Below are 17,652 nucleotides of genomic sequence, written 5' to 3' on the forward strand. Positions count from 1 at the left end.
CCACAGCAGGGTCAGGCGTTTCCTAGGCTCGTCATTGGAGGTGGGGGGCTGGGGAGGATGGGTGTTAGGAGCATGCTTGGGGAAAGGCTGCCCTGCAATGTCTGAAACAACTGGCAGTAGCATTGTGTAGGAAGCTCAACAGCCTGGCCATCACGTCCTTGTCTGAGAAAAGCCGATAGCGCGTTGCCATCTGCCGAGCTTTCCGAGTTTGACCTTCCTGGTTGATCTCAGCTCTTCTTGTAATCCCATTTTCCTCCTTTGAGGCGTTTGGTTTCTTTGAGCCTTGCCAAAAACTAGGGAAGCCATAACGGGCTGGGGAAAAATCTGTTCCTGTTGCTCTCCGATGCTTCCTCCCATCCCGGTTTGAAAGAAGATGCTTGTTTGCTTGTTCCTTGTTTAGCCCAGCTGCGCCTCTCTCAGACGCAAGGCATCGTCCCTGTCAACACGGTCCTTTCATCGCAAGCGGGTGGTGGCGGCACTGTCTTTCATCGGGGCATTGTCCCCTCCTGGCAGCCCTTCTTTGAAGGTGGGCTGGAGAAGGAAGGGACCGTGCAATGCCCAGAAACACGGCAAGCGCGCTCGGGTTCCAGAGGGCCCTTTTGCTGTGCTAAATATGCACAACGAGTAGAACAAATTCGTCTCCGAATCTGTTTGCCAAAAGGACAACATCTGACTTTGTTCTGCAGGTGCATTTTCCTTTTTTTAAAAAAAAATTTACTGCAGGCTGAGGGTGTGATATGGTATAGATGGGGAGGGGGGCTTCTAGAAACTTAAAAATCAAGCTGTCTCCAGCACTGGTTGAATTGGAATTTATAGTACAGTGTTTCTCAACTTTGGTGACTTTAAGACGTGTGGACTTCAACTCCCAGAGTTCTGAGAGTTGAAGTCCACAGGTCTTAAAGTCACCAAGGTTGAGAAACACTGCCATAGTACAGTATATTGATGCTCAAAACAAGTCCTTCTCAGTTTCAGGGCTTGCAGAATTTCCACCCTGGCATGCGTTCTCTCTTTTTGGTGGAGAGGGGCATTCTGCTGCACAGGAATTTTGCAGTGGTACCATCAGATGCTGGCTGATTTCTTCAATGGAAAAAGGGAGAACTGGGCATCTGCTATGAGAGACAGGTTCATGGGCCCTGTGTTGCTTTCACAAGTGCTTACATGTGCGTGCGTGCGTGCGTGCGTGCGTCTGTCTGTCTGTCTGTCTGTCTGTCTGTCTGTCTGTCTGTCTATCTATCTATCTATCTATCTATCTATCTATCTATCTATCTATCTATCTTTCTATCTTTAAATAGCAAAACCCTGCACAGATATTTGCATTTTAAATGAGCTCTTCTAAATGTTCTGTGAGACCTTTCTGAATCAAGAATGATTGCAAAATGTTTGGAAAGCGTGAAAGCTGGCGCATAATTAATTTCACCCCACACATTAGACTAGGGCTGCCAGTCAGGCTACAGTAGGCTGGAATTCACAGAGCAGCTATGAGACTATGAAGGAATGGCCTGGAATTTATTTCTGATCTTCATTTTCATATTTCACCCAGATTCTGTTGGCCACTTCTAAAAAATATCTTAACTTTATTATGAAGATGGTCTTTCCTTGGCTGGTGCTCACGGGTGTCTGTAAGAGGGGTAAATGACGCATGTGACATCACAGGGTTGGAATGGTCTTCTAGTCCAACCCCTATCATGGCATGTACAGGATGTTGGTCTCCCCCGGCTGCCATGCTGCTACTGCTGTAGCTCTTGCGGTTCCCAGCCCGGATTGATAAGGGCCCCAGACATCTAGACGATACCAGGTTGGACAAGGCTGCCAAGAATGTTTATGCACTTGATGCCGCTGTCTCGTATTCCATTTCTGTGCATCTTTTTTGGTCAGTCTTCCCTATGTTGGTGCTCTCAGAAGTTTGGGGACAGCAGCTGCAACGTTTCCCAGCCGGCAAAGCAATCAGGGCCAATGTGAAGGGTGCCAGGTTGGCACACCAGGATTGACACTCATAGGAGCTAGGGGCTTTCTGCTCTTGCCCATCTGTTGGCCCCAAGATGGTTCAGGTTGAAGATGGCCACTGCAAGTGCATTTGGTGGTTTGACGAGACCAGCCCTGAGGTGGGCCTTGTGCCTTCAGGTTGGGGTCCAGTTAGCCTGACAGATTATCTTGGGAGATCAGCTACTGGGAGGAGGTAGATGAGACCACCTGGCTCTTGTTCCTAAGATGTGCTGGAGGCAAGATCTGGCCCTAGACACCGTTCAGCCCCTGGATGCAAAGAGTTTCCATAGAAACACAGTTAAGTCAAGCGGGCAACCAAAGTTGAGCTCTAATCGATATAAATTTTACTTGTGTCTGCTGCAAAGCTCTCAACTTCTGGCCTGCTTCCTAAGGTGGATGTGGCGAATGTGGCATGTTTATTTCTTCATTATTTACTTCTTCGTAAGTGCTTAGAAGGTCAACAAACAAGGATAGACATCCCATCAAAGAAGCAATCCCAACACAGGTCTTACGGGCACCAACCCAACATTGGGTAACAAGGTCAGTTTTCACATGAAATGATGCACTTGGCTTGTTCTGGCTAAACCTGGTGCTCAGCTGGTCTTTTGGCCTTTAGAGGGGATTTGAAGGTTACCTTTCTTCTGACAAACCTTGGCTTGTGAGCACTGAACTCCAGGCAGCAGGGCTTGCAAGCAAAGCTCTTTTTGATCAAGAAGAAACCTGGGAACTGAGAATTAAGCTTCCTGGGCTCAGGGTCAAGAGAGCCGTTTCTGGCCACTCCTTCTCCATCCTAACTCTAGGCTTCAAGTTAGGTTTATGACCTTCAACTTGTGAACATCAGTCTCCATTGGCAAGAGCAACTAGAGGGGAGGTTAAGATGTCACCCTTGGACCAAAGACACCCAGGTTCTTTCCTGCTGGACGAGGTAGCTCCTAGGGTGGCTTGGAGGGCTTTTGGTGGAGATGAGACAGCCCTGCCTGAGAGAAAAGGTAGGATATCAGTGCAGGGAGTACAAACAGAAGTATGATTATTACTAAATAATAATAATCCGCAGCACCTCGCATTGGGAACTGATGACGGTCTTTCCCCTCCGGGGCAGATGTGCTTCAGTCCAGCAGCAAGGTGGGAGGGCCGTAAGGAATGGCCATTGTTCTTTGCAGGCTACAGAAACAAAGGAGCAGCACTGGGGCTCATTCCCTTCTGCGTCTCTGTACTTCCATTCCTTTTCCCCCCGCCCCCCCTTGGTCTTTTTCCTGGACTCCTTCCCGGGCTGGGATGGCTCAGCCTAAGTGGCCTGGAACAAGGAAGAGCCGGATGGGTCTCGCATCTTGGCTGGCTCAGCTTGATGCTCCGCCTGAACGGGCCGTGCCAGGGCCGTGCCACGACCTTGCTGAAATCTGTTTGAGCCCTGGAGAGATGAAACGTGTATGGAAGAACATCAGAGCGCTTGGCGCTGCCTCTCCTGGCATTGCAGTGACCCCAAGTCATTGTGAGGGACTTCATGGATGACGGCCATTGCGGACGGGCTGGCTGGCGACGTGGCCCCTTTCGGTTCCTTGCAACGGGTTCCCCCCCTCGCTTGCTGGCCTTTCTGGGCTGAGAGAGATGCTTCTCTCCCCCGGAGGGAGGGGCTCACTGGAGACATGGTTGCTAACAAGATTTGGCAGGCGCGTCAGTCGCTAGAACAGCCATCGCAGCGTGATGCCGTCCAGACCGGTTGGGTGTAAAATCCTCAAACGCCCCAGCCAGTTCCGCCATGGCCATCCTGGAATCCAACACGTCAGGGAAGGGAAAAGCCAGAGTGACGTTTCTCAACCAGCAACCCACTCTACGTGTTCTGTGTTTTTATCATGTTTTATTGCTGCATTTTGTAAGCTGCCCAGAGTTGTATGGATTGGGGTGGCCTATCAATCCAGTCCAACCCAACCCAACCCAACCCAACCCATCTATCAAATAAATGAATGAATGAATGAATAAATAAAAAATATGGGAAAAAATATGGAATAGCTTCCCCCTACCCCCACCCCCGGGCAACTAAATGTAATGAGACTGGTTGCTACTTGGATGGGATACCACCAGAAATCCTAGGCCTGAAGCCTAGAAGAAGAGAGTGGGAAGCTACTTCTTGATTGTTGAAAACTGCACGGTCCTTAGGCGTCAAGCTCTACTCAAGGGAGGGTTTATCTTTTTCCTCTTGGTCTGACTATAAAGAACTCTGGTTATGCTTTTTGGGCAGTGGGCATTCGATAATAGGCCATATTTGCCGAGAGCTGTAAAGACATTTGGTGCAGTTTCATTGCTGTTTCATTAGTATTAATTTTTATGGCCATACTTTATAACTAATATGGTTGGTCGCACAGTCAGCCAGATGCTTAGACTGGATTTGGCATTTTGTCCACCTATCGAGTCCTTCCCAACGACCTGGGATAGGCAGATTTTGTTTGATGGGGTTAAAGGTATTGCCGCAGGATGTGAGCTGTTCCAAGCAAAGCTGCCTTTTGCAATGGACCGGTGGCGATTTGGTCAATGCCAGTGGCCTTCCAATGGTGCTTCAGATGTTTTGGGATTGCGCCCAAAGTGCCTATTGCTGTTGGTAGTATCTTTGCTTTCTTTTGCCAGTGTAATTCTACTTCCATTTGCAGGTCTTTGTATTTTGTGATTTTCTCCAGTTCTTCCTCTTCTCTTCTGCTGTCTCCAGGTCTTGCAACGTCCACCATCCAGAATTTTTTCTCTTTCTTATCAACAGCTGTTAAGTCTGGGGTGTTGTGTGGCAGGTGCTGGTCTGTTTGAATTCTGAAGACCCGGAGCACTTTCGCTTCTTCATGTTCTATGACTGTGTCTGTTTTGTGGTCCCACCAGTTCCTGCTTGCAGGCAGATGGTATTTCTTGCAGATATTCCAAGGCACCATTGTTGCTACTTTGTCATGTCGTTGTTTGTGGTCCGTCGGTTCAATCTTCTTGCAGCAGCTGACTAGGTGGTCCACTGTTTCTTCAGCTTCTTTGCAGAGGCGGCATTTGCTGCCTGTTGCTGTCTTCCCAATTCTGGCTTTGTGTGCATTTGTTCTTAGGGCTTGGTCTTGTGCAGCCAGAACTGGCCTTTCTGTGTCTTCCTTCAACTTTCCTGCTCTTAGCCATTGCCAGGTCTTGTTGTTACCTGCTTTGCCTGCTAGGTCTTTTTTATACTGGCCATGTAATACTTTGCCTTGCCATGTCTCTTAGGCCAGTTTGGTCTCTTTAGTCTTCAGTAAGCCTTCATGGTGTACTAGCTTCAGTGCATCTTCTTCACTGTCCTTCAGATATTCTTCCAATGCCCTTTTTCCTTCTTCAACTGTCTGGTGCCCTTGCAACATTCCACGCCCACCTATGCTCCTTGGTAAGTAGAGTCTGTCAACGTTGCTGTGTGGATGAAGGATGTGATTCATTGTCATTATTTTTCTGGTCTTCCTATCCAGGGCTTCTAGTTTTGCTTGAGTCCAGTCCATTATTCCAGCCATGTGTCTAATGACTGGAATTGCCCAGCTGTTAGTTGCCTTGAGGGTATTTCCTCCACTGAGTTTGGACTTTAAGATCTTCTTTACTCTCATGATGTATTCACTATTAACCTTCTTGACTTCAGTGTGCTTGATGTTGTCAGCTTGAAGGATGCGCAGGTATTTGTAGTGATCTTCTTCATCCAGACTCTTGAGGTTATTTCCATAGAGCATCTTGATTCCTTCAGCTTTCACTGTTTTTCCCCTGTTGATGGTAAGGGTGGCACATTTGTCCAGTCCAAACTCAACTGCAATATCTTGGCTGTATATTTGGACCATGCTGAGCAGCGATTCCATTTCAGATGGTGTTTTTCCATACAGCTTCAGATCGTCCATGTAAAGGAGGTGGGATAACCTGGCAGATGTTTTTGAAGTTTGATAGCCATGGACTGACTTGTTCAGTATTGTTGACAGAGGAATCAATGCCATGACAAACAGTAGTGGTGATAGTGAGTCTCCTTGAAAGATCCTCTCTTGATATTAACCTCTCCCAGTCTATCACCATTGACCAGCAACTGTGTCTTCCACTGTGCCATTCATCTTTGCACAAAGCTTCTGATCTTTCTACTGACTCCTGTTATTTCTAGGCACTTGATTATCCAATCATGTGGCAGGGAGTCACATGCCTTCTTGTAATCAATCCAAGCTACATTCATGTTGGTCTTCCTTATCTTCCAGTTTTCCAACATCATCTTGTCAATTAGGAGCTGATCTTTTGTTCCTCTGCTGTTTGGGTGGTTTCCTTTCTGCTCAGATGGAAGGAGCTTGTTTTAAATCAGATGCCGTTGGACTGCATCAGCTACCACACCAGTTAGCAATTTGAAAGTTGTTGGCAAGCAGGTAATTGGCCTTTAGTTGCCCGGTGCTGCCCCTTTTGTTGGATCTTTCATTCTCAGGTAGGTTTTGCCAGACGTTAACTAATCTTCAATTTCACCTCCTTGCAGTATGTTGTTAAACTGCTTGGCAATTAGTGGGTGCAGAGCAGTCAGATGCTTCAATCAAAAACCATGCAGTTCATCTTCACCAGATGCTGACCAATTCTTGATCTTCCTTGCTTTTTTCTCCACCATTTCTGCTGTTGTTACAAATTCTTTCATTTCAGCTTCTTTTTTTATTCTTCTCCACTTCCTTTATCCAAGCTGCATTCTTGTTGTATTTCTTTGGGTTGTCCCATAGCTGCTCCCAGAACTGCACTGTTTCTTCTTTGTCAGGTGTTGACTGATTCATTGCAGTCTCTCCATTGATGGATTGGTAGAAATGTTTCTGATTTGACTGAAATTGGAGGGTCTGCCTCCAGTGTGCAATTCGAGCTTTGTATCTGCTGATCTTTTTGGCTATGGCCGTTATTTGCTGCTTTATTATTTCCAGTGCTTCTTTGATCTTCCTCGTTTCTAGGTGATATTTCTTGATTGGGTATTCTTTGGTCTTCTTGTTCTTCAGCTTCTTTTCTTTCATCTGTCCTAGCTTGCTTGCATCTGATCTTAGCATGCTGATCTTATTTTCCAGCCTGATCTTCCATTTTCGTGGTGCACTATTTGGATTTTTTTCTTGTTTGTTGATTTTGCATCCATGGTATTCAGTTATAACTGCAGCTGTGCGGTACATCAGTTGGTCTGTTTCTTGCAGTGAGCTGGTGCTTATATTTGGTATTACAGGACTGGCATCTTTTAATACTTGTGCTGGCTGTTTCTCTGTGACAAGCTTCAATGCAGGCAACCTTATTCTGTTGTTTTTGTGCTGTTCTAGATGCTCAGTTATTCTTTGTATCAGTTCCTCTTGTTTTTTAGTTAAAAGGCTTTGTTCTTTCTGAGGAGAAGGCAGAGGAGAGGGTGCCTGGTTTGGGGATGAAAACGGTTCAGTAGCTATGCTGGCTTCCTCTACTGCCGACTCCCCCTGGTTTGCCTCTGCAGTCTGAGCTCCTTCTGGCAAGGCTTTGATTTCTTTGCCGTGGGCAGACCTTTGGAGTGGGGTGTGATGCCAGGATAGGTTCAGGTCTGTTGCCGTGACTCCCTTTGTAAAGTGAGAAGATGCATCTCGGAATATCTGGGGATGAAGCGCCAGCGAGGAGCAGAAGTCCAGGTGTGCTTCCCAAAGCGATGGAGCTGAGATGAGGATGGCTTTGTCTGAAATTCAGAGGAACTGATCTGGCCGCCTAGTCTGGCTGGCTTGGACTGGTCTGGGCTGATGGGATTTGGGAGCGTGGGCGATGTTGCTCCAGTGGCTGCTGCGGTGGGTGCGGCCTGCTACAGGACCCCCATCGATCACAAGGAAACTGTCGAGGCCGTTCCCACTCCTCTCCTTCGCCGTCTGGGTGGGGCTTGGCCATCTCAATGCACTGCAGAAAGGATGTGCCCACCTGCAGCCCTCCGGACTCTTCCCCCCACCCTCCTTTCCATGATTTCTTCTCTCTTTCCCCTGGAGTTTGGGTTGTGATGGCTTTTCTCTGTTTCTGTTTCTTAAAATCGTGTGAAAATATGGATGAAATTCCTTCTGGCCACTTTGGGGATTAATGTTCTGGAGGAACCGAATCACAAATCCAGATGCAAATTCATAAATGCACCAGTAAGATTTGGGTTCAGCTTCTTCGCACGCTCTTGATCCTTGCTTTGATCTAGACATCTTGCGCCTTTGATAGTTTTGCAAGCTGCTCGCAGGCCTTGGGCAGCAGGTACATTTGCAGATCAAGGAAATGAAGTAAATTTCTCTGCCCAGCCAGTGCAATTAGAAAAATGGGTATTTACTTTCCACTAATGCCTGCAGAAGGTAAAGGCTCTCACATACCAAGCATGGACAATATTGGAATGAGCCCCTGGTGGGCTTTTAGTCCTTTTGATTTGGGAAGGGTCCCTCATGCTGGATTTCCCATGATCCACTGCACTGGCATCTGACACACCCCTCCCTTCCCGTGACTCTGGTCTGGAGGCACTTAAATGGAATTAGTGGGAGGGGGGGCTGAATTACAGCCTGGCAGGTAGCCATCAAATCCCCTACTAATGATGACAAACTCCTTCATTATTTCAGTAGTGATTGCCTGGAACAAGTTCTTCAGCCTGAAGCCATATCGAGAGGTTTTCTCAAATATAGGGGCACTATTTTTTTTAAGAAGCCAGTATTGATTTTAAGCTGATGGGTGCTACGTCTGTGTTATCCTGCAGTCATCTTAGCTTGAGCCTTTCTGTTACAGCCATTTCAGGCAGTGCCACAAAGACATGCTCTAGCAAATGCCGTTGCCGTGAATTATGTTTATAATTCCACTCGAGTGCCTCTGGACCAGAGTCATCCAGTTCTCTGGGTGTTCAGCAAAGCCAAAATAAAGTTAAGGACAACCCTCTGGGTGCCCGGGAAAGGCACAGCCTACTGAATACTAAAAAATAGACTCCCTTGAGTGAATCTTCGCTCCTGGTGGACCCCTTAAAAAAATCCATGGAGTTTTCTTTGCAGCAGTATGGAAATGATTTGCTTTTCCCTTTATCTGGGGTGGATCTTCAACTTTCTAGTTTACCCTACAGCATTGGAGGTTCTGATCGTCTCCCATCCAAGGACTAGGCAGGTCTGTCCCTCAAGGTCAACCAAAGTTGGATGTTGTCTGCCATGGTGCCAAACACTACTGTAGTATAAAATGTGATTCCCACACTATAGATGTTCATGCTGCCCTTATCAAATTTCTTCTAGAACCATGTCTCTCAACCTTGGCCACTTGAAGATGTGAGGACTTCAATTCCCAGAATTCCCCAGCCAGTATTGCTGGCTGGGGAATTCTGGGAGTTGAAGTCCACACATCTTCAAGTGGCCAAGGTTGAGAAACACGGTTCTAGAAGGAAGGCTAGAGGGGGGTTGTGAAAGTACAAACACCTTCCCCAACCTGGCAGTGATGGCGAAGGAGGATGTCCATTGTGTTCCAGCCCAGGGGAGGAGAGGTATGAGCACTGTGGTACAGGATTCTTGAAAAACAAATCTACATCAGAATCCAACTGGCATAGCTGGCATTCCTTTCTTCCTGGCGTAGAGCCCTTCCATGCAGACAATGGAGAATCTCTTGGGGAAAACACTCAACACGTTTACGATATGATCGGTCCCTTTGGATGGAAACCGCAAAGGTTGCGTTATAAGTTTGCAAGCTGTTTAAAGTTTGCAAACTGTTAAAAGTTTGCGTTATAAGTTTGCAAGAATGTCTTGGCCTGCTGATAGGAAGCCATTCTGTGAGTTATTTCAAATGATGTTGTGTTTGTATGCTTGGGGGTGCCCTTTTCTTCTGTTCTCCTCCTTATTTAGGTACCACTGAGGCAATCAGATCTAGGCTGTAACACTCAGGGATACCACCAGATGGCAGCAACAAGGGACAGAAAGCCCCGAGGGCTTTGGTGCCACCTAGTGGTTCTTTGATGCTTTGCAGCTCCAAAAGTAGAATCTACCAAGATCTGTGACTTTGCAAGGAAGTTGCTTCCCCCCGCCCCCCGATTATTCCTTTAAAAAAGGAGCAGATTTCTGTATACAGTGATGAGAGGAAGTGTAGCGTCTTTTTTTTGCAAATGACACTGCACAGCTTGCCCTTCCCCTCTTGGAAAGCGTCCTTACGAAGCCCTGTGGATTTCCCAGGCTGTTCGAGTGGCAGTTTGGTCAATAAACCAATGCAGGTGCTCTGATCCTTGCTGACTTTTTGTACCCCTTTTCATCCAGGGCCAAGCTAGAAGATTTCCCAGCTGCCATGGCAACCTTCAGTTAAGAGCGTTTGGTTTGGGGCTTGTGGTCTCCCCAAGGAAGAGCAGAGCGGGCCAGATTGACCTGCTGGGTGTTAGAGACAAAGAGGAGTGAAAGCCTTGACTTCTGTGACTCGTTTAAAAAAATGCCACTGTGATTTGGGGGATAAGGTTGCCCCAGCTTCCAAATGAGCCAGAAGGACTTGCTTTTCTGTATTGCGCAAGAATGCATGCTTCTTGGGTTAAAGCATCAGGGACAAGACTGGAAGAATCAGAGAGACCTATTTGATGAGATGCTTCTCACTGTAGACGCTGGAAGAGGAGAGCTGGGTTGATCTATGGTAGCTAAAGACCAGGAGGAGTCTGGTAGCCCCTTTGAAGTGAGTCGGAAAAGCGGCTACCAGACTCCTGGTCTTTAGTTAACTGGGTCTCCCTGCTATTCTAGTGTGTTATCCTAACAGCTGAAGCAGCACAGCAACTAAAGCATGGATGGTTTGGGCTGCTGGAGAAACTTTAAAGCTGTCTATCAGGAATTGCCCTTGAAGGCCACTTGGAAATGGCAGTGAGCCCAGAATGGGGTGGCTTGCATACTCCCTGGCCCCTGGTGCTGGAAACATGTAACACCAATTCTGTAGGTTTTCAGACTCAGGGAGAACAATCGGAAGGGTTGAAATCTAAGAGGCCGTGGCTCCTTCCTCCATTGCTCCACCCCTGAGAGAACATCTTGCGTTTTCCAGAAGGTCAGGTCCACCCACAGGCTGAGACAGCTTCATAGGAGCCAACGGGTAGGTCGTGGTCATTCTGAGCACGATTTTGCTGTGTGGCGAGTGGTGCTGCTCTGTACCTAGACCCTGTTGTCTTCTCCTTCTCCTCCTCTTCCAACGCTTTTGCAGGAATCCCTCTGCAGCATTCATCCAGGGCTGGAGGTAGACTCGCCTCCAAATGGCGTGTTGTGTTGGGCTCCCAAATACCTTAAACAAAGTTGGTGAGCCAGAAATGGGCTTCATTAGGACTGGGAGAGGTTTTGCTTTCAGTGGTCCTGTTGAAATAAAGGTCCACCTAGGGCAGGAATTTTGATCAGGAATAAAACCAGCCTGCCAGTTTGAAAGAGGTCTTCATCTTCCATGTCGGTATCTCACCAGGCCGTTTCCTCCTGGTGAGGCAAGGGGAGTGACTGAATTTGGTCGAGTCCAGGAAATAGGCAATGAATTTTAAAAAGCTCTGCAAGAAGACTGCAGGATGTTACTGATTTGACAGCTTAGCCATGAACAGGTAATTGAATATGCAGTCTGTCTTCTGAGCTTCATAACTGTTGAGTTGGAGAAGGTAGGCTGAAGATCCGAAGATCTTATGGGCAGAGCAGAAATGGAGGCAGATAGAGAGGAATTGCTCCTCTCCTTTTACAGAATATAGGCAAACTATAGAAGACCCCCACATGGCATAGACTCCAAAAAACACACACTATGTTTTGCCCTGAGGATCAACATGTGTAGGCCCATGCGCAGAATGGAGCTTGAACACTTGAAAGTAGGGCGGGGAAGGAATTCCACTATGCACAATTCCACCCCTTTGTGCAGTTAAGTGAATAGGAAGTTTGTGTATTTATTTTGTTCAATTTCGAGGTTGCCAAACTCTTTAATGCAGTGTTTCTCAACCTTGGCGACTTGAAGATGGGTGGACTTCAACTCCCAGAATTCCCCAGCCAGCCATCTGGGAGTTGAAGTCCACCCATCCTCAAGTCGCCAGGGATGAGAAACACTGCCTTAATGACTCTGGGCAGCTGACAATTAAGAGAAAACAGCATATATCAAACAAGAACATAGCTGACCAAAAGACCAACTCCATAAAACCCAAACCCCAAAGGGCTTGACCACCATCCTATCCCAAGGCCTGGGAGGACAACCACATTCTTAGTAGTTTGCAGAAAGTCAATCAGGTGAGAGCAGTCCAGATCTCTAGGGGGACAGGTCGATCTAGAGAGTAGGGGCCACCACCAAGAAGACCCACTTCCTGGGTGCCGCAAGATGACAGTGTTGAATTTGTTAACTCAGTTGATTAATCCGTTGCACCACAAGGCTGTCCAAGTAGAAGATGAATGGTGGCAATCCTACGTGTAAAGAGGGGGTGAGGCTTCAACATGTAATCACAACCATGTTGACTTTTTTGATCCTGACCGTGGACGTTTCCCCCCACCCCCTGCTGGGGGCCATTTTGGTCCCCAGTATCTCAGAGTTAAATAATCTCATGAAATAATACCCAGATAAGAACAAAAAATGCTCTGTAGCAAGTTTGAAGGCAGTAAATAGTACTTTTACTTGAAGGGACTACTTTTGCCATGCGTTAACATCTACTTTGAATTGCCTGTGACCCCGCTCTTGTATATTCAAAATAAAAATATTCATTATACACTCACAGAGCTGCTCAATCCACCTTTCAAACACTTTGAGAGAGACAAATAGCTATTGGCAAGGGGTCCTGAGAAAGAGAGAGAGAGAGAGAAAGAGGGGAAAAAAACCCTCTTTCTTTCTCTTCAGGTAGAGGTGTGTGTATGTGAGTGCGTGCGTGCGTGCGTATTACATTTGTGCTGGATTTACACGACTGCAAATCCAAGTAAATGAAATAGCTTGGCATTCCCACCCACATTTTAAAAATAGAAAGGTGCATTAAGTGCCAAGAATATGCCATTTAAGAAAAGTACTTCTTTTTCACAGCTACATGAAGGCTTTCAAATAACTTGTGTTTTTCTTGTGTGTAAGGGAAAGGTTGGAAAGCACAGGGTTCTGGAGATGGAAGACCTGATAGTCAAGCAGGTTTCATGCCTGTCCTTGCAGAATGACTGTCTGCCTTCTTCCTGGCTTAAGTTCTAATTTGCCATGAACATAAAAAAAACAGAGCTTCAAACTTGTGACTGCCATCTTGACTTTTTTGACCGCGCCCTGCAGGCACCCTTGGGCAGAAATGCGTTTCTTGAAAATACTTGATAATATAAAGCCAGTCTGTGGATTTTGTCAAGGTGATGTCCTCTCCCCAACCTCTTTTGACTCTCTTTTTTTAGAGCAGTGTTTCTCAACCTTGGTCACTTGAAGATGGGTGGACTTCAACATGCTGGCTAGGGAATTCTGGGAGTTGAAGTCCACCCATCTTCAAGTGGCCAAGGTTGAGAAACACTGTTTTAGAGATTCTTTGGAAGGAAGTTCTAGAGTGGCCAAGTAATTGCCTGGGGAAACTCTGAGACAGAAGAGGGTGTTGATGGCTCCAATTTCCTCCTCCTGTCCAGCTTGTAGGAAGAGCGTTTGCCCCATCTGGTAGACCAGACCAAGAAGTCAGTTCCACAGGAAGGCTAAAACTACTTTTCTTGAGAGGGGCCAAAACAACAGAATCTTGCAAGTCTGATTATGCTGTTCCTCCTCCCCTTCTGATACCCATGTGAATTAGGGAGGTGTCTCCCTGAGCTGCTTTGGCATGTTTTCTATTTATTGTGGACTTTAAGATACGTTTCACCCTCTCTGCTTTGGAGAGGATCTTGCATATCTCTGTCAAGGTCATCTTCCATACTCTCTACTACTAGCTTCTGAAGTAGGTCTGCTCCAAATTCTACCCTTGTTGCTCATTTCTAGACCTTGCCTTTGTTTAGCAATGAACTCCACTTCCTACTCCATTTGCCTTCTTCAACCTAATGCCCTGTGCTTGTTAAGGATTCTGGGACTCAGTCCAAGAGAGAATATTGGGGGAGTGGACCTTCGGTTCATACTCAGCAAATGAACCTCTTGATCCTGCTGCTGGTTGACCTCCCACTTGTTCACCCTGGTTCTTGGCTCGCCTGAAAACACACCCTGGATAGGACTGTCCTAACTGCCTCTAACTCTTTGGTTAAACAAAATTCTTGTACATTCATATACCAGAGTCGTATGTGGGGTGCAAGAAGAAAGGTCACTTCTCAAAGAAAGCAAAGTGTGTTTATTGTAGCCCCATTTGTTAATGTACTTGCTTTTATTGTCTCCACCATGCTAGGATCTTTGCCTGTATGGTTCTATCACTTCCAATACCTGGAACTGCAGAAATTCTAAATTTATAGGGGTGACTTATTTTATTTATCAGGTGTATATGAAAAGCTAAAAAGCCAGATGCTCTGAAATAGAAGTAAAAGATGCATTCTTATTAGAAGTGTACTTTCTCTGTTGATGCCCGGCCTATTCGGGGTTTAGAAAGAGATGGCTTTTACCCTGTACAGTAAACTAATTTATGGTAGCATATGCAAGCGAGATGTGAAGTGGAACTCCAATCTGGAACTGGGAGACCTTTCTAGAAATCTGGTGTGGGTGGTGGCTCGGCAGCATCTTTTGGAAGCTGGAAAGATTTACTGTTCAAATGTCAGCTTTGCTTCCAGCCTCCCTGTGCCCCTCAGGTTCATGGCGAGCCTTCATAATGTAGCAAGCTGATGCCAGTTTTCAGAAATGTATTTATATACTGCATTGCTGTGCATTGCTTTTGGAAAGCTGGAGGTGGAAGACTTCTGGCAGCCCAGAGCGCATGACGGGAGGCCTTCGCATCCCTCGGATGGCATTGCTTCCCAACCAGCTTCTTTGGACTCGTTTGAGCACCCTGCACCGAGTAAAACAAGAAGGTAATTGAAGGGAACGGCTGGCTGAGTCAGATGTTTTTCAGAGTCCTGCCGATTAAAAGGCCCCATTGATGCTGTCCCTTACTGTGTACTGTTGGAGAGCTTGAGAAAAGCTCCAGGAATTGTGAAGCGTTGGTGGCAGTTCCCTCTCTGGCTTCCAAATGCAAAGGCTCTTTTAAATGCCAGAGGAAATTATGCTTCTGATAATTTCTAGCCTGCCTCGTGGCAGCGGTTGCGCTTTGGAAGTTCATCCTTTCAGATGGCTCCTCGGCGTTCCTTTCTGCGAAGTCCTTGGTTTAATCCCTTCGGTCTCATCTTGTAATCAAGCCCCTTCTCCCTTCATGCGTGACCTCCATATGTTCCTTCACTGACTCCTTCTGAGTTTTTGGCACTGGCTGACATTAAATTTGCCGTTTAGTGTCCTCACCACTGAGGCTGGAGAGATCCCTCTGGAGCTTCACCATCTTTAATTCGTCAGTGTTATTTGCAAATATTGCCACCAGATAGCAGTGGCCAACTTGAATAGCACTGAGCCCCAAACGGATCCTCGTGGGACCCCACTTCTTACCTCCCCCTTTTGTGAAAATTGCCCATTTGTTCCTACTTTTTGTTTTCAGTTGTCCAACCAGGTGCCAGTCCATCAGAGGATCTCCCCTGTCATCCCATAACTGCTGAATTTACTCTCACATTGTCAGAATTTGGGGCCATATGGTCAGGTGAGGCAGGGGTCTTGGAACTGGGTCATGTGAGATAGGTGTCAAAGAGGGAAGAATGTTGTGTTCCCCCGCTCCCCGTTTGGGCTCTGGCCCTCTCCCCATTTTTAAAATCTCACTGCACTATTTCTCATGGGGTCCTCAGCAACCCCCAGCAGAACAGTTTCTTTTGGGGCACAATGAATAGCTAGAAAAGGTGGCCTTGGGGGCAGAATGTGGCCTCAGGAGAGTTTCAACTTTTGTTCCTGCGTAATGAGAAGACCCGTGAAGGTGCATAAATTCGCTTGGGAAAGGAGGCATTTCTGGTGAAATTTTAGAAGCTGGGATAGTTGCTGAATTGCAGCCCCCCTGAGATAGGACTTCAGTGTTCTGCACAATAGTCTGTTCTCCCTTGGACTGCGGACAAAGAACAAATTATGCAGATGCGTTTCATTTGCGTGGATCATGACACTCAGAACTTGACTTTTCTTGGCATATGGTCTTGATTGTGGCATTAATGCTCCTCTTATTTCGGTGGCTTTGGTTAACCATTAAGGGAACTGCCCTAAAGCAGCAGAACAAGCTTTCCTGGCAAACGCCTTTGCTGGAATACCTCGGCACCCTGCAGTTGAGGACAGCAGGTGCTGGGCTAGATCAGGCACAGACAGCCCAGCTGCAGGATGCGTGCATTGCTGGGAGGCTCTGGAGTTTTGAGTCCTCTTTTGCAAGGTGGGTGGACTTGATGTCCCACGGGCAGAATGTGGCCTATGTTAGCCTTTAAATTTTCCCCGCAGAATAGGCCATATTTTCCCTGTGTGGATGTAACAAGGTGCATTTCCCATGGTTTCTCTCACGCAGATGCCAGAATGAGAGTTCTCATGTAGAGGGACGCTGTGCTTGGCCTCCCCCCATTCCCGCAGGAGTTCTCCACCCCTTCCTACCCTAACCTCACTGTACACTCCCTGCAGCTCTGGGGGACAGCTGAGGAGGCAGGCTGCCACTAGCTGCTTTGCTCCAGAGAAATCCTCTCTGACAGTGGTTTACCAGGGAGGAGATAAATGGCAACTGTAGAGGAATATGGAGATCAGTTTGATGGAGGAATGCAAGAATCGTGAAGGGAAAATGAAAGACAACTCAGTCCTGGGAGAGGGGACAGCATGAGATAGAAACTCAAGATAACTCCATCTTGATTCTCTTTAGTATAAGAGGGGCAGAGGGGAACTCTGGCAGGCATGCAAGATTCAGATATTCTACCCTACAAGTTCCAGGAGACCCTGTGGGGTCAGTTTCATCACCTGGCCTACCTTGAAGGGCTAACAGCACCCCTGGATGGACGTAAACTGAATATCCAGACTGAGTAAACCCTGCCTGGCATCTAGGACGGCTCCACAACTTGGGCTTGGCTTGAACTTGGTCTCCTGGGCGTTTGGGGTCACCTTCCAGGGCTGGGCAGTGAAAGGGGGGATTCTGGCAAGGGCTCTCATCCTCCACCCCCCGATTAGCTTTACTTCAGAAGGGCTGATGATTGTGTAGATGTGCAATACTGGTGGATAAATAAATATAACCAAAGAAGCTGAAAAGCCTTCTTTGGTGGACCAATCGTGTGCTTGGTCCCGATGCAGCTGTAATTAAATGTGTTCTTAGAAAACTGTAATACCGTTGGTCAATACATACTTGGCAGCTCTCTGCAGACATATGGCAGAATGCCTGCACAGAGGCCTTTCAGGGTGACCCAAACAGGATGACGCAAGTTCATGATGGAAACCCTGATTAATGAAATGGGATTTTGCTCCTGCTACCGTAATAGATCTGTATTTGTGGGAAAGGCGAATGTTGCTTGGGATAAGCAAGGGATGAAAGCTTACTTGCTAGCAAGACATAACCCAGGAAAATCTGGAGGTAGCAAGAGTATAAAAAACTTGGGTGGAAATGATGGAGCATCCCAAGCCTTAACTTTAATTTGACTTTAATTTTTGGGGTGTGCTTTCCTCAAGTTGACTAACAAAATGGTACACTTCTGAAGACTAACGGCATTTTAGTTTACTCTAGTGTGTGAAGTAAGGGTTGCACTATGAAGGATGTCTTCTAGCCAGTGATTTCTCTCCAGGAGAATTGAAGTGAACAGTGCA

The 17,652-nt window shown here is 46.9% G+C and overlaps 1 protein-coding gene across 2 annotated transcripts in view; it reads left to right on the forward strand.

Annotated features, from left to right (window-relative positions):
* ARHGAP39 (Rho GTPase activating protein 39) overlaps positions 1-17,652 on the forward strand; it is a 137,032-nt gene that overhangs the window by 13,030 nt on the left and 106,350 nt on the right. The window lies entirely within an intron of this gene.

The sequence above is a fragment of the Python bivittatus genome, unplaced genomic scaffold, assembly GCF_059951505.1.
Source record: "Python bivittatus isolate LINGU-HERP-01145 unplaced genomic scaffold, Pbiv_v1 ctg000590_np1212, whole genome shotgun sequence".
In the NCBI taxonomy this organism is placed as follows: domain Eukaryota; kingdom Metazoa; phylum Chordata; class Lepidosauria; order Squamata; family Pythonidae; genus Python; species Python bivittatus.